The sequence below is a fragment of the Bos javanicus genome, chromosome 1 (genome assembly GCF_032452875.1).
Source record: "Bos javanicus breed banteng chromosome 1, ARS-OSU_banteng_1.0, whole genome shotgun sequence".
Taxonomy (NCBI): Eukaryota; Metazoa; Chordata; class Mammalia; order Artiodactyla; family Bovidae; genus Bos; species Bos javanicus.
Genome location: NC_083868.1, coordinates 78,418,912 through 78,446,121, shown reverse-complemented (window position 1 = coordinate 78,446,121; position 27,210 = coordinate 78,418,912). Strand labels below are relative to the sequence as shown.

General features: G+C 43.3%; 1 protein-coding gene across 1 annotated transcript in view; it reads left to right on the top strand.

The window, feature by feature from the left end:
- Nucleotides 1-27,210, top strand: part of TPRG1 (tumor protein p63 regulated 1) — a 210,506-nt gene that overhangs the window by 10,446 nt on the left and 172,850 nt on the right. The window lies entirely within an intron of this gene.

The following is a 27,210-nucleotide window of genomic DNA, read 5'->3' as shown; positions in this document are numbered from 1 at the left end:
TCTTTGTGCAGATTAGACAAAGTCAGTCTCTAGGGTTAGTCTTGTTATTTAGGCGCTAAGTCATATCTGACCCTCTTGCAACCCCATGGGCTGTAGCCTGCCAGGCTCCTCTGTCCATGGAATTTCCCAGGCAAGAATACTGGAGTGGGTTGCCATTTCCTTCTCCAGGGTACTTCTCAATCCAGAGATCGAACCCGTATCTCCTGCTTGGCAGGTGAATTCTTTATCACACTTGGTCACCAGGAAAGCCCAGGATTAGTCTTACACTATTGTAAATATTAAAAAATACCTTTTTGTTTTCAGAGGATTTTACTGTTTAAAAAAAACTTTTACATGAATCAGTTGATTCTCATAAAATGCTAAAACCCAGTAAGGCAGGTGGAATTGTCTCCATTCAACAGATGAGAATATTAGGGCTCACAGCAGATAAAAGATGTCTCAGGATAAAAGTTACATGCATCAATTCTGTCCACCCCTACTGTCCTTAGATTGGTAGAAGGTTAACAGTCAAGACACAGATTTCAGGCTTCAGTGGCTTAAGATACAGTTCTATCAGTAACAGAATTAGGATGGCTGATTCTCAGCAAAAAAGTCTAAGTTCAGTTTAGAATGTGCTCAGTTTTATTTGACTAGAGGACTTGGAGCTGGAGGAATGCTTGTATGGCTATATCTCTCAGTTGCTCCAATACTGCATAAGCACTGGCCTCTCAACCTGGTAAGGCTCAATGTTTTTCAAGTTTGCCTGAAAGCTCACAGGTATATAGCAATCTCTTAATCCATCCTCACAATACTCTTGTGATCCCACTGGTTTTATTCAGGCGGACCCCAACACAGATTTGGGTGTAAGTGATGCTGATTTGATAAAGTACTTTCATATTTTTAATCTCATTAGATGCTCACACACTTCTGGGAGATGTGACTTCATGTTTCTGTCACGTCCCTCAAGATTGAGGCTCTGTTAAGGTGTGAAACTTATTCAATGGCAAACAGCTAATAGTAGACACAGAGCTTGAACCTTGGGCTTCTGTCTCCAACATTATAACTTATTCTATTGCTTTCAGGGTAGCTCCTGGCCCTTTTACTTTTCCCTTCCCTTTCCTCTCTCTGAGGCTTTTCCATCCTCCTTTAAAAATCTTCAGGAACTCTTCCCACAGTTTTCCAACAAGACCTAGTGTCCAGAAAGTCTCTCATATCAGTCATACACATTTTAGTATGAGTTTAAAACTTTGAGTTCCCTCTCCTAAAGGCATACATATTTTCATGCTTTTATTTTTTGGTCTGAAGTTGTATCTCCTCCCCATTTGCTGTAACAAACACATCTTGAGCGCTTACTATGCTCCTGGCACTGGGAATACAAGGGGCAAGAAAGCTGTTTCCTGTAAGTGAACTTCTGAGATCCACATACCTCTTAGACAACAGTTTATTCCTACCATTTGAAGTCACTTTTAGCCTTTAATTTGGGGGTTAGGAAATTTTAGCCAAACAGCCTGCGTGACATATAAGCAATGAAAGAAAAAGGTGCATGAAATACAGATGTAACATCGTGTACCAAAATGAAGAAGTGGGACATTCTGCATCAAACTGAGCAGTCAGTGTCACTGAGGATGCTTGTCAACAGCCCTGGGAACAGATCATATTCTGACAAGTTCACAAGGGTTTCCCCTGTGAATAAAGGGGTTTACTTGGCATCATAACAAAGGACTAAACACTGAAGATGGGAATATGAGTTTTATCTAAGCTCCTGCTGAAATTTTGGAACCTTACACAATTGATTCATGGGCATTTTGAAGCAAAGGCTCTGATCGCTAGAAGTTCATTCAAGTTTACTACTAACGGGTCGTGCTAGACACACCACATTTCCTTTTCTTATTGTGCCACTACATTGGTAAATCAGTAGGGTGAGGAAGTTTTAGCAACAGATTTCACACTGCCTCCTGTAAAGTGATTTTTGCATAAGACGGTGACATATGAGCAGGATCATGTCATATATTCACTGGTTTCACAGTTGGGTAATAAAAATGTCTCTTAAGGGTTGCTAACAGCTCCATGTCAGCTAGAAAGTGATCTCTGGCAAGGACTGAAGCCTTTTTTTTCTGGCCAATATTTTTCACTCATGATTTCAAAGGTTCTCTAGAAGGGGAAATGTCCAAATTTGCAGATGACACCAAACTAAAATGAAAAGTAAATGCTGCAGATTGACACCAAGAAGTGGCATTGTACATACAGTGGAAGGAGCCCTGGCCTTGGAGGGAGGCTGAGTTGACCTTATCTTTGTCTCTGGCCCCTATCAGCAAGATAACATTGAACAGGGGTTAATCTCTGATGGTTCAATCTCATTACCTGTAAAAAAGCAAGATGGTCACTTAGCTTTTCAGCTCAATATGAGTATCTAAAAAGAAGCCTATATAAACGTATACATGGCATATATTTTTAGTAAATTAGTGCAATATTAATAATAATAGTGAGGCATTAGTATCTAAAATGATCTAGGATTCCTAAAACACAGAAATGAAACCAACACGATGAAATATATCAAAACATAGGTATGTATATGCTGGTGTTGTTGAAGATATCAAGACTAAATTTATGATGCTCAAAGCTTCTATGAAGTACTCAGCATATGTTAGGCACTTAAAAAATGTGTGTTAATGATGACTTAATTAGCTGTGTGTGTTTGAAAAGGAAAAGACACAAATGAGGGTTTTATACTGATATTATATTTGTCTGATATCTTCATATATTTGAAGGATTGCTATGTTGAAGAGAATGTGAACTTATTTATTCTGCTTTGTTCTAAAGAGTAAAACCAGGCCCAAACTGGTGGGCATTAAAAGGAAAGAAACTTCGGATGACAACAGAAACTTTTCTGTAACAGTATAGAGTCCCTATAATGGATCTGGGTGACAGTAGACCCTTGATTCAGTGGGTTGGTTTTTTCCCTGTACTGGCTGAAATGAGGGCAGTGCTGGTTACAAGGGGTTGGGGAGCGTGGTGCATAGAGGCAGGTTTCTTTGTGCACCATCACTGCTGAAAGCCAGTTTTGCATTGGCCACTGAGTCAAGTGCTAGAGACCAAGGTAAAAGTATGCTGCCCCAACTTTCAGTGAGCTCACCGTTGCTGTGGAGAAGCCCTCAAGTCTCTCTAGGGTGACTGAGGAAGACTTCTCACAGGTTGCTATCTTTAGGCAGAAACGTAGAGTGCTGGTAGATTTCCAGGTAGGTGGACATTGCATTGAGAGAGCATAGTCAGTGCCACGATTAGAGATCTGAGATACCATAGTGTACTGTCAGGAAGATAATTATTTCTTGGATTAGACACTGCCAGGAAGGCTAGAGTTAGAGCATGAAGGACTGACAATGCCTTGCAAGATGTGTCGGATCTCAGGCTCCCTCCTTCTGCATCTGCAGGATGGTGTGTTTACCCAGGTTAAAGCACAGATCCCACTACATTATAATTGCTTATGGATGGGCTCCTCAATGTACTTTGAATTCTTTGAGGACAGAGACTGCATCTCATACATACCTTCCTGGCCTCCCGTGAGCTTGCCACAGCTTATAAGCTCAGCTAGATCCTACTGAATAAAACACTAAACAAATAAAAGCAAAACGGATCTCATTGAAGGGATAGGTCCCAACAGGATTTATGAAAAGCTTTTGGAGTCTTTAGATGTTTCTGCAGCTTTGCTGAATGTGAAGTGAAGTGGCTCAGCTGTGTCCGACTTTTTGTGACCCCATAGACTGTAGCCTACCAGGCTCGTCTGTCCATGGAATTTTCCATGCAAGAATACTGGAGTGGGTTGCCATTTCCTTCTCCAGAATGTAACAACAAGAATTACTTCTAGCGAGCTGTGTCTTCTGCAGGGTATTTCTGTTAATGCTAATAGTGAGTCCGAGCATTTATTTAATGCCCCTTGAATTGGTACTGTGCTTAAATACTTCACAAGCCTTATTTTATGAGCACAACATCCCTCTGAGATATGTAGATACTTCCTCCATTCTATAGATGAAGAAGCTAAGATTTGGAGAGGTTGAACAACTCACCCAAGGTCAAGTAGTTAGGGTGTGGCAGAGGCAGAATCTGACCCACGTCTGCTGACTCCAGAGCTTGGGTCTTAACTACCCTTCTATCCACTGAATGAGGTGTGTTGCTCAGGGTGCAGCAGAGTTAGCAGTGAGACCCATCTCAGGGAGATGCCCTTAGAACTGAGACCTTGTTTGATTAAAAGAAGTTGAAATCTCCAGAATCTTCTTGACTTATATCCAATTATAATCTCTACTCTAGCAGTGAAGAAAAGGAGGTCTGTAGGAACAGGACAAGTTTAGAGGGGCTAGAGCATTTTGGATGATGGGAGACACAGAACACAGAAGCTTTCAAAGTAGCAAGAAGGGAAGGCCCCTGCCTTTCTGGACTGTGGTGAGATCAGAGGCCTACAGAAACAGAAGGAAGTGAAAAGGTAAGGCCCTTTTTGCACCGGGGCACTTCGAGTCTGGAAGGTCCTTTGGAGATATTTCTCCTTGTTTTTCAGTTGGCCTGGGGCTGTCTTCTATTTGGGAGCCCTTTTCTTCTGAGACATTCCAGAGCAGAGCACAGGGTCCCCAGGTAAAGAGGTGAGGGGCTGCAGGCTTAGGGCACCTAAAGGTCTCCTGAACTGATTATCCAGGGAACTTGGGGAAGCCGCTGTCTTCAGAAGTTAGCTGACATGTTTGGCTGACTTCTGCTTGCTGCCTGGTCGTAGTAGGTGGGGCTGGGCAGGAGGTTAAGAAACCTCAACAGATGGCAGCAATCAGTGGGTGTTGGTGGCCAGTTCTCCAAAGTGCTGAAAAGATGGTCATCGTGTGCCTGTGACAATCAAACTCAACTCCAAGTTCCTCTGTCCTAGAACACAGACTAGAATAATCCTTTCTCAGCCTCCAGAAGGAAAATTTTCAGAGAGAGGCGGTATCGAGGGAATACAGCAGCCGCCTGAGGTTCTGATTCACGATGTGACGTCTCCTGCCCAGTCACAAGCTCTGATGTCTGCGGAGATTTGTTTGTCAGTCTGCAAGGACAGAGATGAAAGGCAATTTGCCCTAACCGTCCCCCTCCCTCCTGGTTGGTAAGGGAAAAGTGTCCGCACACTGCCATCTGGTGGGAACTTCTGGTTACTGCAGTTCAAATGAGAACGTTTGCTCAACCAACACTTTGGAGAAGGGGCCCACTTTTCTCCCTTATAATGAACAAAATATGGTTCCTGCCCTTGAAGAGCATTAAGAAGGACCATAAAGAAGACTGAGCATCAAAGAATTGTTGCTTTTGAACTGTGATGCTTGAGAACATTCTTGAGAGTCTCTTGGACAGCAAGGAAATCAAACTAGTCAATGGTAAAGGAAATCAGTCCTGAATATTCATTAGAAGGACTCATGCTGAAGCTGAAGCTCCAATACTCCAAGCCTCCTGATGTGAAGAGCTGGCTCACTGGAAAAGACCCTGATGCTGGGAAAGATTGAAGGCAGGAGGAGAAGGGGGCGACAGGATGAGATGGTCAGATGGCATCATTGACTCAATGGACATGAGTCTGAGCAAACTCTGGGAGATAGTGAAGGACAGGGAAGCCTGCCCTTCCGTGGAATGCTGCAGTCCATGGGGTCACAGAGAGTCAGACACGACTGAGTGACTGAACAACAACTTGAAGAGCTCCCCGTCTAATGGAAGAACCTGATATGTTAGCAAGTAATTGTATCTTAAAAAGCATCATTTTAGGAGTGTAAACTGTTAGGTAGTCTGGTTGGTAAGTAAGGAATGTGGGAAAGAAGTTATAGACAAAAGCTGGAAGAAGGTTGAGGCCAGGCCATGAAAGACTTTGAATGTCTGAGTAAGGCAATGAGTCCATATAAGATGAGTTAGCAGGAAAATATGGGACCAGGTTTCAGTGGTAAAGTAATCTGGACAAGTGTCTATACATATGCTTTCAAGCCTCTAGACCCTTTAGTTATTTGAAGTCTCCTATGGAACCCATATGTAAACTAGCTGAAGCCATAGATATTCAGGGTGAAGCGGAAGTGATGGTCGAGAGCCTGAATTGTCTCCCACCCTCCATCTCCCTTCCTTGGTGCATGTAAATGCTTTGGGGCAATATTAAAGCCCAGCAAAACATAGTTTAATACCTACCACTGTGGGCGGTCCCTTCACTAACATGACCTTTCCTGTTCTGATTCTAGAGCTAACCACGTCCTGTCCTTCCTATGATACGAGTCTCATATATTAGGTCCTAGATATTTTCCTATATTTTAAATTAATGACAAAAATTATGTTATTTATTCTTGATATTTTAAAAGATACTGATTTTTAGGCCAGTTTTAGGTTCACAGCTTAATTAAGAGGAAGATAGAGAGACTTCCTATGTATTCCTTGCCATTCCACATGTGTGGCTTCCCCCATTTACTAACAGCTGTCCCCAGAGGAGTATGTTCGTTACCACCGATTACCCATGAACCTCTACTGACGTATCATAATCAACCAAAGCACAGAGTTTGCATTAGAGTTTTACTGACCTAAAAACCTTCTGCGTTCATCCCTTCCCCCACTCCCTGGTAACCACTGACCTCTTTATTGTCTCCCAAGTTTTGCCTTTCCAGAATGTCATACAGTTGAAATCATATATAGTATGTAGCCTTTTCAGACTGACTTCTTTCCTACGCTTTTCATTAGAGCTGCTTACATTAAACTTTATTTTATGCTCACCCCCATTATATTAATACATTAACTTTCTTAAACACAAAACCTATATCACCTGGTCCCTGGCTCTCATTGCAAGAGGGTACATGTAGGAAGGTGACATGTAGGAAGAGACCAGTCATCTCTGCAGTGTCTATTAAGCATCATTTATCTGCTGCCCAATATACTAATTCACATTCAATATGTGCAACATACATGCCATCCTCGGCCCACAGACCATCTATGATGGAGTTTTGAGAAGGAATTTTCTGGCTCTTACTAATGGCATGTAATTTGTTGCCTTCATTCTGAGAACTGCACTCTGGGAAAGCAGTCAAGACCTTGTAATGAGTGGCTGAATTATGCAGAGCTGCTTGTCTTGCTGTCCTGTAAAGCCTTGTCGCCTCTGGATGGCATTTGCTGTAAGAAGAGGGATTTCAGTGGGAGAATTGATCAAGAGAGACGGCCCCCCTGTAGCCAAAAGCTGCTTTGTTCCCCCCAAGTAGTTATCTTCTTGCCCTTTCAGATCGACACTTTCAGAGGCAAAACCCAAATGCCACCCACTGCGCAGAGCGTCCTCTCCGCCCTCTCCTGCTCCATGTCTCTCCTCGCGCCTTGCCCACTCGCTCTGCACGATGGGGTCAGTTTGCTCTCACCTTCCCACACTAGCTTCTCTGTTTCAAGCTTGTGTCCGGAACTGCCTCCTTCTTGCCATCTGGCAGCTGACATCTGCCACATCTTTCCAACTCAGGCCCCCACCTTTTCTTGGAGGTTTTCACAAGACGATGTTAACTTCCACTCAGACTTTTCCCAGGGCTTGATTATGTACACAGAATTTTCCACACGGTCGAACAACGACTTCAGCACCAACTCTCACCTGGATTGCTTAAGTTAAATTGTGATTTTCCTGAGGACACACTGGCCAGTGTCCTTTTATGTACTCAGTGCCAAGTTCAATGAACATTAGCTGAGTGAATATCACACTTTAGAGTGAATGGGGCTCGCTGTTCTGTGTCTTATTAAGGAGAGAGGAAATGTAGCTTATCCTATAGTCCTTGATGAAAAGCAGTGAGGTGGGAGGGTCTTTGCACATTATGTGGATTCCTACGAATGCTTATTCACTGCTCACTTACCTCACTCAGATGTAACTTGGTTTTGACGCTTGTCTCCCTTTGTCAAGGGGGGAAGGAGCCTTCAGTGTTGGTTTGGAACCTGACTCTCAGTACATGATCAATAATTACTTTTCTCAATGGATTTTCAATATATTTCTAAGAACTCATACAGATATAGAAGACATGTGGGCCCTCAGTAAAGTTTCCTTAAGACAAGATGCAACTTTTTTCCCACCCCCCCGGGCTAATTTCAAATGAAAATCAGTAAGTCTATGGGATTCTCCAGGCAAGAATACTGGAGTGGGTTGCCATGCCCTCCTCCAGGGGATGTTCCCAACCCAGGGATCCAACCCATGTCTGTTACGTCTTCATTGGCAGGTGGGTTCTTTACCACTAGCACCAGCTGGGAAGCCCAAGCACAGTGCAGTGGTGCTCACATACAGTCTGGGGTTTCTCAGCGTCCTCCATAGACCCCTGGGGGCAGGAAGGAGTGGACGCTGGTGGAGAGAGCAAGGCTAGAGGTTATCACAGCTGTATTAGAGCTCTGGCTTTCCAGCTCCCACATAGGTGAGCCTGGCTAAGTCACTCATCTTAGAATCTCACTTTTCCACCTGTGAAATGAGGACACTGACTCTCTAGGACCTTCCATCTCTGACAGTGCCTTCAGTTCAGTTCAGTTCAGTTCAGTCGCCCAGTCGTGTCCGACTCTTTGCGATCCCGTGAATTGCAGCACGCCAGGCCTCCCTGTCCATCATCAACTCCTGGAGTTCACTCAGATTCATGTCCATCAAGTCGGTGATGCCATCCAGCCATCTCATCCTCTGTCGTCCCCTTCCCTTCCTGCCCCCAATCCCTCCCAGCATCAGGGTCTTTTCCAGTGAGTCAGCTCTTCGCATGAGGTGGCCAAAGTATTGGAGTTTCAGCTTTTGGCATCAGTCTTTCCAATGAACACCCAGGACTGATCTCCTTTAGGGTTAGGGTTAGATTTCTTCTATTTTGTCTCAGGAACCAAAAACAAAAAAAGCCCCAATCTTTTGATGGGAACTGCTGAGCAATTTTCAATTAGTAAAAGTCCAGTGTTGGCTCCCATTCATTTCTCAAGATGTCTGGGCAAAGATCAGCACAGACGATTCAAATGGAAAGCATGCCTCCAAAAGGCGTCCCGTAGTGCTGCTTGTCCTTGAGGTTCAGTAAGTTCAGGCGTTCAGAGGAGCAGGTGGGTGTCACAGTTCCCGGACACTGTGTTACTCAGCCTCATCCATGCAGAGGAAGCTGCCTTAAGAGGTGGAGTTGATATCCAGCAGCAGTCTTCTCACTATATAATGTCGGTATGTTGGAGATGTATTATGAAGTCAGAACTCATCCTAAATATAGCTAAAACCACAGCATTGCAAAGGGCCTTACAATAGGGTATTACTTTGTATTTAATTACTGAGGGTGTAGAAGACTGGGGTAACAGGGGATAAGATGATTGGATGGGATCTCCAACTCAATGGACATGAGTTTGAGCAAACTCCAAAGATAGTGAAGGACAAGGAAGCCTGGCGTGCTGCAGTTCATGGGGTCGCAAAGAGTCAGACACCACTTAGCAACTGAACAACAACTGAGGATGTTAAGCTCTCTTTGCTGAAAAAAAAAGGAAACTCAACCCCAGTTAGATCAGATCACTGAAGAACATTTTTAATGACATATACATACATGGAAATAGGCCTCTGGGTTTACTGGGAGCCAGGCAAACCTTAACCATTAGTCCACACAGCTCCTGGAATAGGAAGGTGGTCTGCATCCAACAGAGTGACTTAGATCTGCTCTAAGGACTATGGGAGCCAGGACACACTTGCCTTGATTTGTGCTTTATCGTCAATGCAACCCAGCTACTCCATCAGTTTCTGCTCCTCTTAGAGTCTATTCTTTGCATTCTATAAGCTGCATCATTTGTTCAATGTTATATAATCTGGAAAGACATAATCATATTATTGTGGCTAATTACCATAATCCCTGGTTGGGTAGCTTGTGTTCTTCAAGTGATTCCATAGTTGCTTATTAGCCTATATTTTGGTAATTCTTAGGCTGTGGGCACTTTCTGATCTAGCACCTTTGGCCAGAAGCAGGTTCTAGCCTATAAATACCAGAGGGAACCCCCATCACTCAGTGAAGATTGTACAAGGGCATTTTTCTTTACAAAGGACTGTGTGATGGTGGGGCAGTTGTGTCTGCTTGACTGGGAATGTTCCTTCAGTGAAGAGAACACCTTGGAAGGAGCAGGATCGCTGCTCTATTATTTGCATAGCTCTCTTATGAAAGTGGTATCAGGTGTGGCTCAGATGACTCTAGAGGAGAGAAATAGGGCAAAGGACCATGATGTATACAGGGAAACATCCTTTAAGGAAACTATTTGTTCTGATGGTCAGAGCACAATATAGATGGGGTGTGAGGTTATATCAGGTAGTGAGTTTACCATTGCTAGGCTTTGACTTTTGTCATTAGTACTGATTGGGCCTTTCTGTGCCAGGCACTGGCTAGGCTTGCTCCAAGTAAATATCTTATTTCTCTTCATCTGGCTATTAGTCGAGATCTGCCTTGATTCAGTTTCCCTGGAATTAGAAACTGAGAAGGGATTTGAGTGCACATGGCGAACTGAAGGCATGCTCCTCGGGCGGTGGCGGGGGGGGGGGGGGACTCTCCAAAGGAATGAGGAGAGCAGATAGGGAAGAGGAGATCTGGGCAATGTGTGATCTCAGGTGACATCAAGCGTCAGTCTGATTCAGAATACTTCACCCAGGAGAGTGGTTCCAAACTGAAGTAAGAGGTCTAGGCTTCTTGACACTTGGATCAGTCAGTCATTGGATATAAGGGGTGAGGAATGGGATAACCTCTCAAGTGTCTCTGGGGAGTCAGCTCCCATCAGCCTAGGCCAGTTCTTTGAGTACCACTGTGTGTAAGCTGTTAGCTACATACCTTCAGGAGCTGCAAGCTGGGTGCTCCAGTCAGCACGTTGAATCTGGGTTGGGTGCCAGTAGAATCTATTCCAGATTTCCCCCTCAAGTCTGCTACAGGGGCTTGGCTGCAGGCAACAAAATCTCTGACTAGCATAGGTGAAGGAAGAACTGATTGGAAGCCAGAGAGGGCTGACTGATTTGACAAGTAGGAGCACCGGATTTGGACCATTGGCAGAAGCCAAGGCAGTCTTAGAGGGCCAAGAGGATCATGTGTTAGAAAACCCTCAGTGCAAGTAGGGTCTTTCAGCCATAACTGACATAACCAAGACCATGTCTAGCCATGTCTAGATAACCCTGCTGCTGCTGCTAAGTCACTTCAATTGTGTCCGACTCTGTGTGACCCCATAGACGGCAGCCCACCAGGCTCCCCCATCCCTGGGATTCTCCAGGCAAGAACACTGGAGTGGGTTGCCATTTCCTTCTCCAATGCATGAAAGTGAAAAGTGAAAGTGAAGTCGCTCTGTCGTGCCCTGGACCACACCAGAGCGACTGCGAGTAAAGCCCATTATCCCTCCAAAGCTGGGCCTCTGGTTAGAAGCATCTGTTGGCCAAATCTCGGCCATATGTCCATTACAAATGCCTGGAAATAAAGAGAGGGAAACTTTTTTTCTTGGATGGGAAGAAGGCACTTCATCTCATCCATAACTCATATCATGAGATATTCTTTAGAAATAGGAAGAAGGGTTGGAGGCTGAACAGAAAACAGAAGGCATGTGCAAAACACCTCCTGAACAATGTGCAAAATGGATATTGTTATTCCCATTTTATAAGTATGAAGGTTGGCTCAGAGGTAACTTCATTCATTGACTTAGGTTAAGAACCTTCATTCATTTATTCATCAAATGTTTGTGGAGTGCTTACTATGTGTTAAGTACTTTTCTAGGGGCTAGTGTTTCAGCTGTGAGCAAAATTGGCAGGAATCTCTGCCCTCACGCAGTGTATATTTCTGTGTGGTGGGGACAGATCGAGGCAGAAAATAACAGATAAGTAAATCCTGCAGCACACCAGCTTGAGACAAATAATAGAAAGAAAAATAAATCAGGGAAGGAGAGGGAAGAAGTGGCTGTATTATGAAGATTTTGCTATTTTAAGTTGGGTGGTCAAGGTAGGTCCCACTAAAACAGTGACATTTCATCACAGACCTGAAGGACGTAAGCGGAGCATCTGGAGAGGCATGTACTGGGCAGAGTGAACAGCGAGCGCATGCTGCTATGAGGCACAGGTGCGCCTGGGAAGCTCGAGGACCCGCATGGAGGCCAGTGCATTTGGGCCAGAGTGAGCCAAGGGAGGGAGTGGCCAGAGGAGGCACCTGGATCCCAGGGCTGGATCCCAGGGGCCTTGGAGATCAGAAAGCACACGGAGCAGAGGTTTGGCATGATCTGACTTACATTTCAAATAAATCACCCTGACTGCTGTTTCCAGAAGAGCTCGTGTGTGTCGGGGAAGAGTAGTGTTGGTTGAAGGATGGCAAAAGCAGATAAATATTAGGAAGACATTGCAATAAACTAGGTGAGTGATGATGAAGGATGAGATTAAGCTAGTAGCTGTAGAGATGCTGAGAATATAATCACTTTGGGCTATGTGGGAGGCTAAATACTGGCCCCTAAACATGTCCTGGTCCCACCCCCTAAAGCCTTATGAGAAACAGGATTTTACAGGTATAGTTAAAGATCTTGAGGTAGGGAGATTATTCTGGGTTATGTGATGAACCCAGTGTAATCAAAGGGTCTTCAAAGATGGATACAGCAGAATAAGAAAGAGAAAAGACTACATGAGGATGGAAGAGGAGATGGTCTGCTGCTGGCTCAGATGATGGAGGAAGGGGCCATGAAAGAAGGAATGGAATTGATTTCTAGAAGCTTATTTGAAAAGTCAAAGAAAAGATTTTCCTCTAGAGCTTATAGACAGAATGCATCCTTGCAGACATCTGACCTCCAGAGCTGTAAAATAAAAGAAACCGGGTTCTATTTTAAGCCACTCCCTTTGTGGTGATTTGTTATAGCACCACCAGGAAACCAACATAGGCTCTATTATGGACTCAGATCCAACAGTGTTTAAGTGATGGAGTGGATGAAAAGTGGGAGAAAAAGAGAGTCAGGGATACCTTTAAAAGTTTGTGATGGAGCCACTGAAAGGATGTCCTTTATAGTCGTGGGGAACACCTGCTCTGTGTGCCAATGAGACCAGGTCTATCTGGCCACACCCTGTCTACTCCTACCATGCCCAGGAGCTGAGCCAGGATGACTTTCATGGGAGATGCACCCAGCTAAGCTTGTCCGATGGGTTTCTCCGCTGCTGTCACCCTTCCCCTAGCTTCCCAGCAGTTTCACACTCTTGCAGCCTCTTTTTATCAGCACTTCCTCACTGTTCTCTGATGGCAGCAGGCAGCATAGAGCTGGATGAGATTAGACACATATATTTTATTTTAAGGCACAGCTGAGAAAACACTCAGGAAATAAAAGTTGTTTTGACGTAAACTGTATTATCTGGAGGCCTGCTGATGGGGTTCTCAGGCTGTGGGAATGATTCCCTACACAGAACATCACTGAGACAGTCACTGACCATCGCCGCCCTTCTCTGACTGTCCTTACCCAGTGACAAGACTCCGATTAGAGCAGTGAGAGGAGCGACAGGTTCCTCTGAATCTGGCTCTGCTACTCCCCTACTGTCGAGCTCTCGTTTTCAGCCTTGGTTTCCTCATCTGTAAATGAAAGGCACTGGAGCCAATGTTTTCCATGAGGCCCCTTGAGCCTGGTTCTCTGGTTCTCACCAGTATCAGTGGCGTGTCAGAGAGAAACTTGAACCATGGCTTAAGCCAGCCATGGTTCTGTCTTGGGTCCTGAGGAGTAGGCACTGACCTGCTTCTTTCATCCTCTCTTCTCTGCCATCCTATGGGGCTTTATTCTGACCCTGAAGCAATCATTTCTTAGGCTGTATTAGAGAGCTTATTTCTGTTGCAAATGGTCCATGAGCTCTATCTGTTCAACAGAGTCCAGGGCAGATGGCTACACTTCCTTTCCAGACTGGACATCAAATGCCAGGAACTCAGTGAGGGGCACCCTCCTTCTGGCTTGAGGCTCTGTGAGGCAGACACACAGAGCAGGTTCCGGCCACCTTCTGTCCGTGTTGCTTGCTGATGCTTTTGGTGAAAAAGCAAAGAAGGAAGTGATTATACTGCTTAGGGAGTATGGCAGAAATCCTTTACCCTTTGGGAAAACGTTTCCATGAAAATAAAGCACAAACAAAGCACCTTACTGCTACATCCTAGGAGGATGGGCTGATGTGTTTTGTGAATGTACTCTCCATTTTCCTCCCTGGGTCAGGTTGATGAGTTGGAGCCTGCTGGGTCTCCATGACAGAAGATCTCATAAATTCTTCCATCCTCTCTCCTTTCTGGTTGTGGGGAACCTGATCTGTCTAATAGTACTAAAGACTGAGTTACTAGCACCGTGTATTGTGCAATGTATATTGTATAGACTAGTAAAGCTTGAATAAATAAGCAAATGGATTAAAAGTATATTATTCAGGGACTTCCCTGGCCATCCAGTGGTTAAGACTCTGTGCTTCCACTGCAGGGACCTCAGGTTCGATCCCTGGTTAAGGATCTAAGATCCTGCATACCGTGGGTCATGGCAAAGAACAAAACAAAAAGAAAATGATTTAATTACTGCAGGACTTTATTAATGTGACATTACTCTTTTGGTTCTCATGGACTACATTTATAAGACAAAGACTCTTCCCACAACTTTTATGATGGAAGGGAAATCGTGTGGTCATGTCATAGTCATTCACTATCACCATCAAAGGGTCCCTCAAACCATCTCATACCGAAAATAGTAACTATCATTATTTCCTGGTTTTCAAACTGTTCTTACTAATGTGTATCACTCAGTCCCCCAAATAGCCCTTGTGAACTAGACTTGATTGTTATTTCCCTTGGACAACTAGGGAAAATGAGGCTCCTAGAAATCAAGTGGACCTGAAGTCTTTTAATACCATCAAATGGGAAGGGCAGGCATTACCTTTCTTAAACCATCATCCCCAACAACATGGAATTACAGTGCCCTTTTTTATTTAGTAATAGTTAATTACTAAAATCAAAAGTTTGTCTCTGTCTTACTGGGTTCTGTCTTGTCCCCATCTTTTCACAGCTCTGTTGTCTTCTTTTCTCTCTCCCTCTTCTGAAGAATAAAGCCAAATTACTCTCATTTTCACTGTAGATGTTTGCCCACTTCTTTGAAGCTGTCCTCAAAAGCACATTTTCTATACTAAGAGCTTATCAAGGTGTTTTTTTTCCTTTTGCCCTAGACAAAGGCAATTTTCTTCTTAAAAAGAATTATTGTGAAAGTTGTTAAGATAATAAAGTTTATTGTCTCCAAAATTTCCTTCAGAGTGGCTGGAAGTTATTCTTTTAATGATAAAAATGTACTCCACTCATACCACATTTATACCCTACTGCCCTGGGGCTGTGCCATCCTGTGCTCACAACTTTTTTCTTCAATGTTAAATCAAAGTATACTCTTCCAAAATATTTTAAATGGTACGTCATCTGAGCAAAGCACTTAAAAAAGATAATAAAGCTTCTATCCAGCTTTTTAGATAAAGAGATGGCAAGGGAAGAACCAATTCTGAGAATTACAAAAGCTTTTCAGGGAATAGGTCTCCAAAGATGTCATATTTCATCAGATAAAGGAAGACATCGAGGCGGCGTTTCAGGTAGAAGGAATCAGATGGACGTGGTGTGTCAGGGTCATAGAGAGGGGAAAGATGGGAGAAAGTGAGAGAGAATTCTGAAAGAATAGGCTGGTAAGATGAAGGACCAGTGCTGGTGTTTCCTTAGAACTGACAGGAAGCCCAGTTAAGATGAGAGATGAGCAGCTTTTATAGGCTAATATAAGGCAGCAGCGTTTGCTCATGCCAATACTGTTATTTGCATGTTCTTGTCATTGTTATTACCAGCAACCTGAAGTCAGCCATGAGTCCCAAAGAGGAATGATTTGATTCAGTGGCTGGTGGTTCTCAGTCCTCTTGTTATTCTTGGTCTTAGGAGTGCACTGTGGGTTGGGAAGCGAGAAGCAGGACTTCTGTTTCTCTCAGGTCCCGCAGATTCATGCCCACAGTCCTGGGGGTAAACTCTTGTGGTAGGTGATGCTTTGATAGAATGTTTTTCCATGGAATTTGTGAGCTGTGAAGCTCTACTGTCATAAATCTTGTGAGCATGGCAAAGGAGCGTAGGAGGTGGCCTTCTCAGATACTGCTACTCTCTGCTTCATGTCATAATAAACTCTAAAATTCAAATTTCAGAGGAATACGTCTCTGGTGGGTGGGTGGGCTGATGGGTGGAGGGGTCGACTGAAGGCTGAGAAGGAAGTGGGTAGAGCTGTCAGCCCCAACTGAGAAGGGCTGCAGACCTCGTTGGGATTTATAAATGTCCAGAATGTCAGTTAGTTCCTCTTGGCAAATGATCTATGAGCTGATTTTTCTGAAAGAAGAATAAAACTGGGTGGGAGGCCCCTAGGCGGTCTGTGAGTTGATTCTGGGGATTTGATTGGGTGATTTCTTCTTCACAGTTGGAAGAGAATGCCACTTGGCCATCAAGTGGGTGGGACCCCATGCAATGTGCTGATGCTGGTTTATTATTTATGATAATGTTTGGGGATGCAATAGACTTTGGTGCTCAGTAAACTCCTTCTTTCATTAAAAGTCTTAGGACCAGTCATCTATTTTGTGATGTTTTTATTTTCTTTATTTACATTTAGGTTTTTCTTAGTGTTTGATAAATTTCATCTTGAGTATGTCAGCCTGTCTCAGTTGTCCAAAGAAAAACAAGGAGTGTTTACCTTGAACTGAGAGGAAAAGAGGGAAAGTATTTCTCCCTCATCTTCTCTGCCTCCCCAGCCCTAAGAGATGGGGACTTAACTTGGTGGTGGCAACGGGAGTCAAAATAAAAGAGCTCCAGGGAAAGGTGAAAGCTCAGAGCAAGCGCTGGGATGCTGGTGTTGTCCCAACTTCTTTACCTGCCAGACCTGTTTCCATGTATGTTCTTCTCTGGGGATAAAAATACAGATTACCAAATGGAAAATTCTTGTGTCTTTCCTATTCAAAACACTGATTCCATCTAGGGCTTTTTTTTTTTTTTTTTTTTTGAGAATTCCTTATGGCTGGAATCTATTGAGAAAAGGCACCCCATAGAGATCTGGGTAGGATCTTTGGCTTTGTACTGTTGCATGACTCTGAACACATACAACTTCAGTTTCTTTCCTCATAATGATATGTATAATACCCACCTCATGGGATGGTTGGAAAATTTAGGACAGTGTGTGTAAAGTGCCTATTCATTGAGTACATGGTGGATATAGCAGTATTAGCATTTATTATTACTTTAAAAAGTTTCATGTAACTGAGCGATTTGACTTTCACTTTTCACTTTCATGCATCAGAGAAGGAAATGGCAACCTGCTCCAGTGTTCATGCCTGGAGAATCCCAGGAACGGTGGAGCCTGGTGGGCTGCCTTCTATGGGGTCACACAGAGTCGGACACGACTGAAGCGACTTGGTAGCAGCAGCAGCAGCAGCTGAGGTAGATCACCATGGAGGGCAAGATTAGAGGGAATTGGCATGTCCTCTCTGCCCTTTCTTTTGTTATGAGAAACAGTGCGGAATGGGGAGACAGCACAGTATGGGGAGACAGGCCTTCGACTACCTGTGTGGCCTTGGGCAACTTGCGCATTCCCTCTTGTTTCTCCTCAGTTTCTTGAGCCATCAAATGGAGGGATCTTGTGAGAACCCAATGATACAAACACATCAACTGCCCAGGAGAGCACTTGCACTCTCAGCTTAATAAATAGTCAGTTCATCCTTCTGTTCTTCTTATCCACATCTGCCTGCCTTTCCACACCAACTGTTAGGTTGGCCAAAAATTTTATTTGAGTTTTTCCATAACATCTTACAGAAAACCCAATGGATTTTTTGGCCAACCCAATTTTTTCCTCAGGTGTTTTGACTGTACAAAAGATTTTATTTTCTAGGCTCAGAATCCTGACATGCATGTGTGCTAAGTTGCTGAGTCATGTCCGACTCTTTGTGACAACCCCACGGACTGTAGCCCGCTACGCTTCCATGTCCATGGATTCTCCAGGCAAGAATACCGGATTGGGTTGTTATTTCCTCCTCCAGGGGATCTTCCCAACTGAGGGATCAAACTGGTGTCTCCTGCATTGGTAGGCAGATTCTTTTACCACTGAGCCATCTGGGAAGCCAAAATCCTGACAGTTAAATGCAATGATTGTGCCTAGGTTCTTTATCTGTTTTTTTTTTTTTTTTTAACCTTTTATTTGTTTCATTTTATGGCATTCCTTTCCATGAAATAAATGTTAACTGAGCACCTATTATATGCCAGAGATGATGGTACTTACCATGATTAATGTGACAGTTCTTCTCTCAAAGAGTTCCCAGATTAAAATACATATTTCCACAGTCTGGAAATAATTTCACGATGAGACAGACTGTTCATGCTGGAAAAGAGGTGAAAAAATGTAAAGGGTCAAAATCGAGGCAGGTAGCACCTGAGCTGTGGCAGGATGGTGACGACTGGAGGAAGCTCAGTGGAGAGGTCAGTTGGGAATACTCCTAGAGCTGGGAAGACTTCCTCTAGATGTAGGGGTTCCAGGTAGAGGGAACATCCTGAGAAAAGGCTCGGGTGTGGAAGTGCATGAGACACATTTGGGGAATGGTGAAAGTTTGGTTTGGATGGAATATATTGGTATATGAAGGGACATGCTGGGGAATAAAGGTGAGGCATGATTGTTAATCATTTTAAATGACAGGATAATAATTTTGTACTCAGTTTGGTTTGTAATGAGGAAACACTGAGAGTTTTTCTGAGTGGGGCAAGAATGATACAGTAAGTTGTGTCAGAAGTGATGTTTACATCTGACTCTAGTAATGACCAGGTAATGGTATTTACCTGGGTCTTTGATGGTTGGTATGGCAGCATTCCAAATTCTAAGTCAAGCAGATGTGTGAGGACACAGAGATGAAAAAGCCTCAGAAATCATTTGAAAACAGTTTAATCCAGACTTCTATGAATATAAGACACAACTAGGAGAATTGAGCAGACGGATTTAAAGTAAACACAATGAGATTCTAACAGTTCATATCAGTGATGCTAGTTTCTAGGTTAAAAAAGATCAGAGTACATGTAAGTCTATCAAATAAGGAACTTAAATAAGTTAACTTTGATTTCTGTTTTTTTGAAGTCAGTTTTTTTGGAAGTTTCATGTACCATTAGAGTTTTTTTTTTAATTGCAGTAAAATTCACATAACATAAAATTACCATTTAACTATCAAATATATTTACGTGTTGTGCAACCATTGTCTATCTGGTTCCATCATCCCAAAAGGAAATCCATAATTATTAAGCATCACTGCCACTTCTCCTTCCCCCAGCCCCAGGCAAACCTAGATGGATGAATGGATAAACAAAATCTGGCCTAGCCAAACAGTGGAATAATTATTTAGCCCTAAAAAGAAACAAAAGATTGATCCATATTACATCATGGATGATTACCCTTGAAAGCATTATGCTATAGAAGCTTTAAAATTTTGTACTTTTTCAGTGTTAGTAGAAACGACAAGTTGTATCACTTTTTATGGTGTGCAGTTGAAAATATCTGTGTAGGTCACAGCGATTACATTTTAATATAGTGACTTTTGAATACAGCTCTGCTGATTCTCAAAGGTTTTTAATGTATTTCAGAGTTTCATGCCACTATTTTTTTTTTTTTCCTTGTAAATGGGTCCATTCATTTCTCAAGTTTGAAAAAGTCTGAGGGGTCTGCCAGGGATCACTTGCAGAGTGCCTCCTAGGAGGTACTCTGGAGCCTCCTGGAGTATCCTGCTCAATGGCTCAAGCTCAAGTGCTTCAAGGAGGCAGGCTAATAGCATAAAGACAGGAAGCTGGCTGGATGTGTGATGATGGAGAAGTGGAAACCTCCTCTAAAGAGGGAAGCATCTAGCAATTCTGGATTTTTCATTGAAGCTTCTCAATTAGTCGATTTTAGCATCTCATTCAAAAAAATTGTAAAAAACACTGTGGGCAAAACAAACAAATCTGCAGGAGTCAATTAAAGAACTCTGCTAGGATACACATCATGTAGTGAGATAAATCTGCTTTTGAATTCCAATTCTACCTTTTTAGGTTCCCATGTTTTTTGATATATTTCGTAACCTTTCTGTGTTTCTTCCCTCAGCAGCAAAATGGGTCTAACGATGATATTTCCCTGGTAGACTTGTGATGTCCGTAAGTATTAATATTAATGCAGTGCTGGCAGAGTAAAAGGCATTAATATTAGATGATATTATCAGCTGATTGTTAATAATGACATTGCTCAGTCACTGTAGTCATGTCTGACTCTTTTTGATCCTATGGACTGTAGCCCGCCAGGCTCCTCTGTCCATGGGATTCTCTAGGGAAGAATACTGGAGTGGGTTGACCATTTCCTTCTCTAGGGGATCTTCCCAATCCAGGGACTGAACCTGCGTCTCATGTCTTCCACATTGGCAGGCAGGTTCTTTACCACTAGAGCTACCTGGGAAGCCCAGTAACGATATTAATGGCATAGATTCTAATAGGCTCTGCTTTTAGAGGTCTTGGGGTAAATTTGGGGAAGCTTGCTATGTCACAAATGGTGATAAAGCACCTTTTGTGTTGCATGTGACCTAGGGGTGTGTCTCTGAGACTTGTCACTCTGAACAGCTGTGTACTAGTTGTGACTAAGGGTCACTTAGTCTCTTTGTGGGGCTTCCCTTGTAGCTCAGCTGATAAAGAATCTGCCTGCAATGCAGGAGACCTGGGTTTGATCCCTGAGTTGGGAAGATCCCCTGGAGGAGGGCATGGAAACCCACTCCAGTATTCTTGCCTGGGAATCCCCATGGACAGAAGAGCCTAGTGGGCTACAATCCATGGGGTTGCAAAGAGTCAGACACTGAGTGACTAAGTACAATACACAGCCTCTTTGTAAACAGTTTTCTCACCTGTAAAATGGCAATGATATATAGTACCCTCCTCATAGCATTTTTATAGGAATGAAATGATTAATATTTGTAGGGCGCTTTTGACAGTTCCCAGCACAGAGCAAGCAACACATAGGTATTTGTTGAATAATTAGAAATAAATAAATATAGGGCACAAGTTGATCCAACATAAGGTTCTCATTACTACTTTTTCCTCTGTGTGACTACTTCTCACTGAAGCATCGATTCAGCTTGATGGAGGCACCTTGCTTTAGCTGGTATTTTGAATAACATTTTAGAAGGTGCTAGCTCAAGTTATCTGTGTTGTGATTCAAGACGGAGCTGTGATCAACACTGACATTATCCAGCTCGTCTGGAGACCTTTGAGAATGTCAGGCTTATTCAGCAAGAAAACGTTTTGCAATTTACCTTCAGTTTCTGATTATTTCTGAGCTGGTTCTTCTGGTTATTTTAATTATTGACTAGTTTCAGACTAAGGTGCTAACATTTCTAGGAGACAAACAAGTTTCCTTAATCAAATTTTGAGTGTTCTGTGAGGCAACAAGTTACAGTGTAAGAGGAAACACTGGACTGAAGTTAAAATGTAATATGACTTTGGGGAAATCATGTTTTTGTATTAGTTTTCCAAAATGTAAAATTAAGGAATTAAGCTTCTGTGAGTGCTTTGGATACATTCCCTCAACTTCTTAGAAGCTAAACATTACATGTACCTCTGATATATACCTGGGGGGAGTAGATTGTGCTGGGTGATCTGAGATGGGTACCACCTAGCTCCACCTTGCAGGCCCAGCCTGTGTCTCAGGGTGGCCCCAGAGGCATCTTGGAGAAACCCCAGGGCTCCCAGAAGCTCATTTGGAAAACTACTGGGTAAGATGATGCCTTTAGCTAGCAGACTCTGATTTCAGAATATATACATTTTTTTTTCAAATAAGGTGAACACATTTTTGCATAATAATTAAATGATAAATACATACATAAATAAATTTGCTTATATAATATTTTACCTAGAGTTGGGAATTTTGCTATTTAAATGAACCCCATGGTAAAATGAAAAATTCTTTTGTAGTAGAAACAACTCCTGCATCTTTGATTTCTAGATTCTGCGCTTTCCTCTTCTTAAAGTGGGGCGCTGTAGGCTTGAAACACAATCGTGAAAACTTAGGATGCTAGCTTTTTTGGTACAGTTTCTAGTTTTTGAGTTACTGGCATTTGTCATTCTTTCTACCTCTCTTCAAAACTGGGATCATCTGAAAGAAAAAAGAAAAGTTTCCGTTAAAAAAAAAAAAAAAGGTTTCTGAAATTTCACAAAGTATGCTGGCATCACAGCATCCCATGAATATTTAATCGTCGTCATCAAGACAGGAGGCTGGAGAAAAAAATCAGGTTGTGATATTTGGGAATAGCAGGTGTGGGAAGGAGGGTGTTGACACCCTCTGAGAACGGATATGGCATGTTGTGTGGCAGGTTCCCTTTGCAGTCTCCACGTCACCTGGGTGCTTTACGAAAACTCCAGGGAGAGGAAGCTTGTCCTCACTGGCCCCACACCCTGAACATGGCAGGGTTCCTCTTTAGAGGCATGGATGGCCAGACTCCTTCCCTTCACAAGAGCCTTCAGGTTTTCTCTTCTGTGAACCTTCACGTCATGCAGGTGGCTCTGGCCCCTGTCCCTTGCATCTTTTTTTCTTATTATTGTTGCTAAGCAAGTACTTCTCCTGTGTTTAATCAGGCAGTGAGAGCATAGGAATCCAGCTAAGGATTTGGGATGTAGATGCTGAAATTCAAAGCTCGCCTAGGAGCTCTTGCATCCTACAGTCAGGAGAGAGACAGAAATTAAAGGGCTCTGGGTCACCTATGTACAAATTACCTGTCTTCTAACTTTATTACATCCTCCCCTCTGCCTACCATCCAGCTGTGTGTGTTTCACCACTGCCTCCTTGCAGCAGGAATGGATTCAGTCTCTAAGCTCCTGTCCCTGAGTTTTTCAGTCTGTTCCCTGTTGGAGTTTTCTGGGAGTAGACTGAGAAAGTGAAACACTCTACTTCTTAAGCTTTTATGTGCAGAACAGCTATCTGGGAAAACTTCCTAACAGTGAGATTCCTGGGCCCACCCCAGGGGTTCTCATCTAGTAAATCAGGAATCAGTTCAGTTCAGTCGCTCAGTTGTGTCCAACTCTTTGTGACCCCATGAACTGCAGTACGCCAGGCCTCCCTGTCCATCACCAACTCCCGGAGTTTACTCAAACTCATGTCCATTGAGTCGGTGATGCCATCCAACCATCTCATCCTCTGTGGTCCCCTTCTCCTCCTGCCCTCAATCTTTCCCAGCATCAGGGTCTTTTCAAATGAGTCAGCTCTTTGGTCCAGGTGGCCAAAGTACTGGAGTTTCAGCTTCAACATCGGTCCTTCCAATGAACACCCAGGACTGATCTACTTTAGGATGCACTGGTTGGATCTCCTTGCAGTCCAAGGGACTCACAAGAGTCTTCTCCAGCAGCTCAGTTAAAAAGCATCAATTCTTCGGTGCTCAGCTTTCTTTATAGTCCAATTCTCACATCCATACATGACTACTGGAAAGACCATAGCCTTGACAAGACAGACCTTTGTTGACAAAGTAATATCTCTGCTTTTTAATATGCTGTTTAGGTTGGTCATAACTTTCCTACCAAGGAGTAAGCATCTTTTAATTTCATGGCTGCAATCACCATCTGCAGTGATTGTGGAGCCCCCAAAAATAAAGTCAGCCACTGTTTCCACTGTTTCCCCATTTATTTGCCATGAAGTGATGGAACCAGATGCCATGATCTTCATTTTCTGAATGTTGAGCTTTAAGCCAACTTTTTAACTCTCCTCTTTCACTTTCATCAAGAGGCTCTTTAGTTCCTCTTCACTTTCTGCCATAAGGGTGGTATCGTCTGCATATCTGAGGTTATTGATATTTCTCCTGGCAATCTTGATTCCGGCTTATGCTTCTTCCAGCCCAGCATTTCTCATGATGTACTCTGCATATAAGTTAAATAAGCAGGGTGACAATATACAACCTTGATGTACTCCTTTTCCTATTTAATATTCATTTTTAATGGCAAGTTCTCAGGCGAGTGGTACAGACTCTGCTCACACATCAGATGTTATCTTCAGGGCTGTCGTTCCTGGCCCTGGCCTTAAAGGATGCCCTGTGCTGAAGGTCTGGCCTGAGACTTGGGTCACAAAGCCCACACTGTGGTTCTAGCTTTGGTTCAGATGTCACAGAAAATTGCTGATGTGCCACATCGCCCACATGGCAGGAGTGTGGCTGGGTCAGGGACCAAGTCAGATGAAAAGGCACATTCTTTCTCCTTCCCCATGGGACTTGGGGAGGCTATTCAAGGTTGTCTTGTTTGCCATTGGACACAGCTCACAGGAACTCCTCAAATGTCATGACAGTCATAGAACACGGTCCCTAAAACATAATAAATATGAAAATTAAGAACACCTTGGTCTACTGTTCAAACCTATTCAGTAACATGGTCTTACCCTTAGAGTCTACTGTTCTCTTCATCATCACACATTCCAGCAGAGCAGAGTGACTAGACTGTGCTTGGGGGGGGAAGGGTCGGTCAGTCCAAACTGAGTCACTGGGGAATGGGAGCCACCTTGCCCAAGGTCCCTCCTCAGATACTCACCCCAACATACTTTTGTCCCTCAGAAATGTGTTCTCTCTTTGGATCAGAATTCCATAGCAGTTTCTTCTCTGGATCACTCCCTATAGTCAGAACTCAAATTTCTGAATTGAATTCTTTTGCTGCTTTCATTATTTTTCACTAACTTAGGTTCTGGAAGGTAATCTTCCTCTGCAAATCAGTCTGAAAGTCCTGACACTGATATGGAGGTGATAACAGTTGATACTTAGAACCACAGAATGCCAGCCCTCAAAGGGACTTCACTCTGTGTGTGTCCAAGCTTCCTCAGGTGGTTGACCAGGAAGCCAAAGGCCAGAGAGAAACTTTCCCAGAGATGCACTTGCCTAAGAGCACCCAGAGAGCTAGTGAACTAAGACCCAGAAGTAATTCTCTGTGCCCACACAGATGTATAATCCCTTTCATCCTAACTAGCGCTCTTCCTATTTTTCTTCAGGTCTCAATGTTTCAAAAGTTTGTCTCTGTTTGCACTGTAGTTTATCACACACTCTTTATTGACATGTTTAAATTTTGTCAAGCTTTGCCTCCTCCTTAGATTTCTTTCCCACTGAGACATGTGAAATGACTGAGGCTCTCAGAAGAATTTGGGATAGAAGAGAGCCAAGGTGATCATTTCATCTTGTTGCAGTTTTAAGATACCAGGGTCATCTTTCATTTAATTTGGCCAATATAAATTGAGCATCAGAATCTGCAAGTCTCTGCATTGGGTGTGGGAGTATGTTATCTGTGTGACAGAAAAACAGGTTTGTTTGTTTGATTTTCTTTGCAGATCTCAAATATATAGAAAGAGGAAGATATCCGAAAGAGAATTAATGCCAAAAGCAGCCTGGGAAACTGACTCACAGTGTGCACTTGAGTCAGTCCATTCTCTAACCTGGGGCACTTTGTTTCACTGATACCGGAAGCTGGGTTGTGATAGCTGCCTGGGTTCTGCTCTGAGATCCTGTCCAGCTCTGTGATGTTGGGTGGTGTCTGGATGGTTTCTGCTCCAAGTTCAGTTCAGTTCAGTCGCTCAGTCATGTACAACTCTTTGCGACCCCATGAATCGCAGCACGCCAGGCTTCCCTGTCCATCATCAACTCCCGGAGTTCCATCGAGTCAGTGATGCCATCCAGCCATCTCATCCTCTGTCGTCCCCTTCTCCTCCTGCCCCCAGCATCAGAGTCTTTTCCCATGAGTCAACTCTTCGCATGAGGTGGCCAAAGTACTGGAGTTTTAGCTTTAGCATCATTCCTTCCAAAGAAATCCCAGGGCTGATCTCCTTCAGAATGGACTGGTTGGATCTCCTTGCAGTCCAAGGGACTCTCAAGAGTCTTCTCCAACACCACAGTTCAAAAGCATCAATTCTTCGGTGCTCAGCTTTCTTCATAGTCCAACTCTCACATCCATACATGACCACTGGAAAAACCATAGCCTTGACTAGATGGACCTTTGTTGACAAAGTAATATCTCTGCTTTTGAATATGCTATCTAGGTTGGTCATAACTTTGCTTCCAAGGAGTAAGCGTCTTTTAATTTCATGGCTGCAGTCACCATCTGCAGTGATTTTGGAGCCCCAAAAATAAAGTCTGACACTGTTTCCACTGTTTCCCCATCTATTTCCCATGAAGTGATGGGACCAGATGCCATGATCTTCGTTTTCTGAATGTTGAGCTTTAAGCCAACTTTTTCACTCTCCTCTTTCACTTTCATCAAGAGGCTTTTGAGTTCCTCTTCACTTTCTGCCACAAGGGTGGTGTCATCTGCATATCTGAGGTGATTGATATTTCTCCCTGCAATCTTGATTCCAGCTCGTGCTTCTTCCAGCCCAGAGTTTCTCATGATGTACTCTGCATATAAGTTAAAAAAGCAGGGTGACAATATACAGCCTTGACATACTCCTTTTCCTATTTGGAACCAGTCTGTTGTTCCATGTCCAGTTCTAACTGTTGCTTCCTGACCTGCATATAGGATTCTCAAGAGGCAGGTCAGGTGGTCTGGGATTCCCATCTCTTTCAGAATTTTCCACAGTTTATTGTGATCCACACAGTCAAAGGCTTTGGAATAGTCAATAAAGCAGAAAAGATGTTTTTTCTGGAACTCTCTTGCTTTTTCCATGATCCAGCGGATGTTGGCAATTTGATCTCTGGTTCCTCTGCCTTTTCTAAAACCAGCTTGAATATCTGGAAGTTCACGGTTCACATATTGCTGAAGCCTGGCTTGGAGAATTTTGAGCATTACTTTACTAGTGTGTGAGATGACTGCAATTGTGCGATAATTTGAGCATTCTTTGGCATTGCCTTTCTTTGGGATTGGAATGAAAACTGACCTGTTCCAGTTCTGCGGCCACTGCTGAGTTTTCCAAATTTGCTGGCATATTGAGTGCAGCACTTTCACAGCATCATCTTTCAGGATTTGGAATAGCTTAACTGGAATTCCATCACTTCCACTAGCTTTGTTCATAGTGATGCTTCCTAAGGCCCACTTGACTTCACATTCCAGGATGTCTGATTCTAGGTGATTGATCACACCATCGTGATTATCTTGGTCTTGAAGATCTTTTTTGTACAGTTCTTCTGTATATTCTTGCCACGTCTTCTTGATATCTTCTGCTTCTGTTAGGTCCATACAATTTCTGTCCTTTATTGAGGCCATCTTTGCATGAAATGTTCCCTTGGGATCTCTAGTTTTCTTGAAGAGATCTCTAGTCTTTCCTATT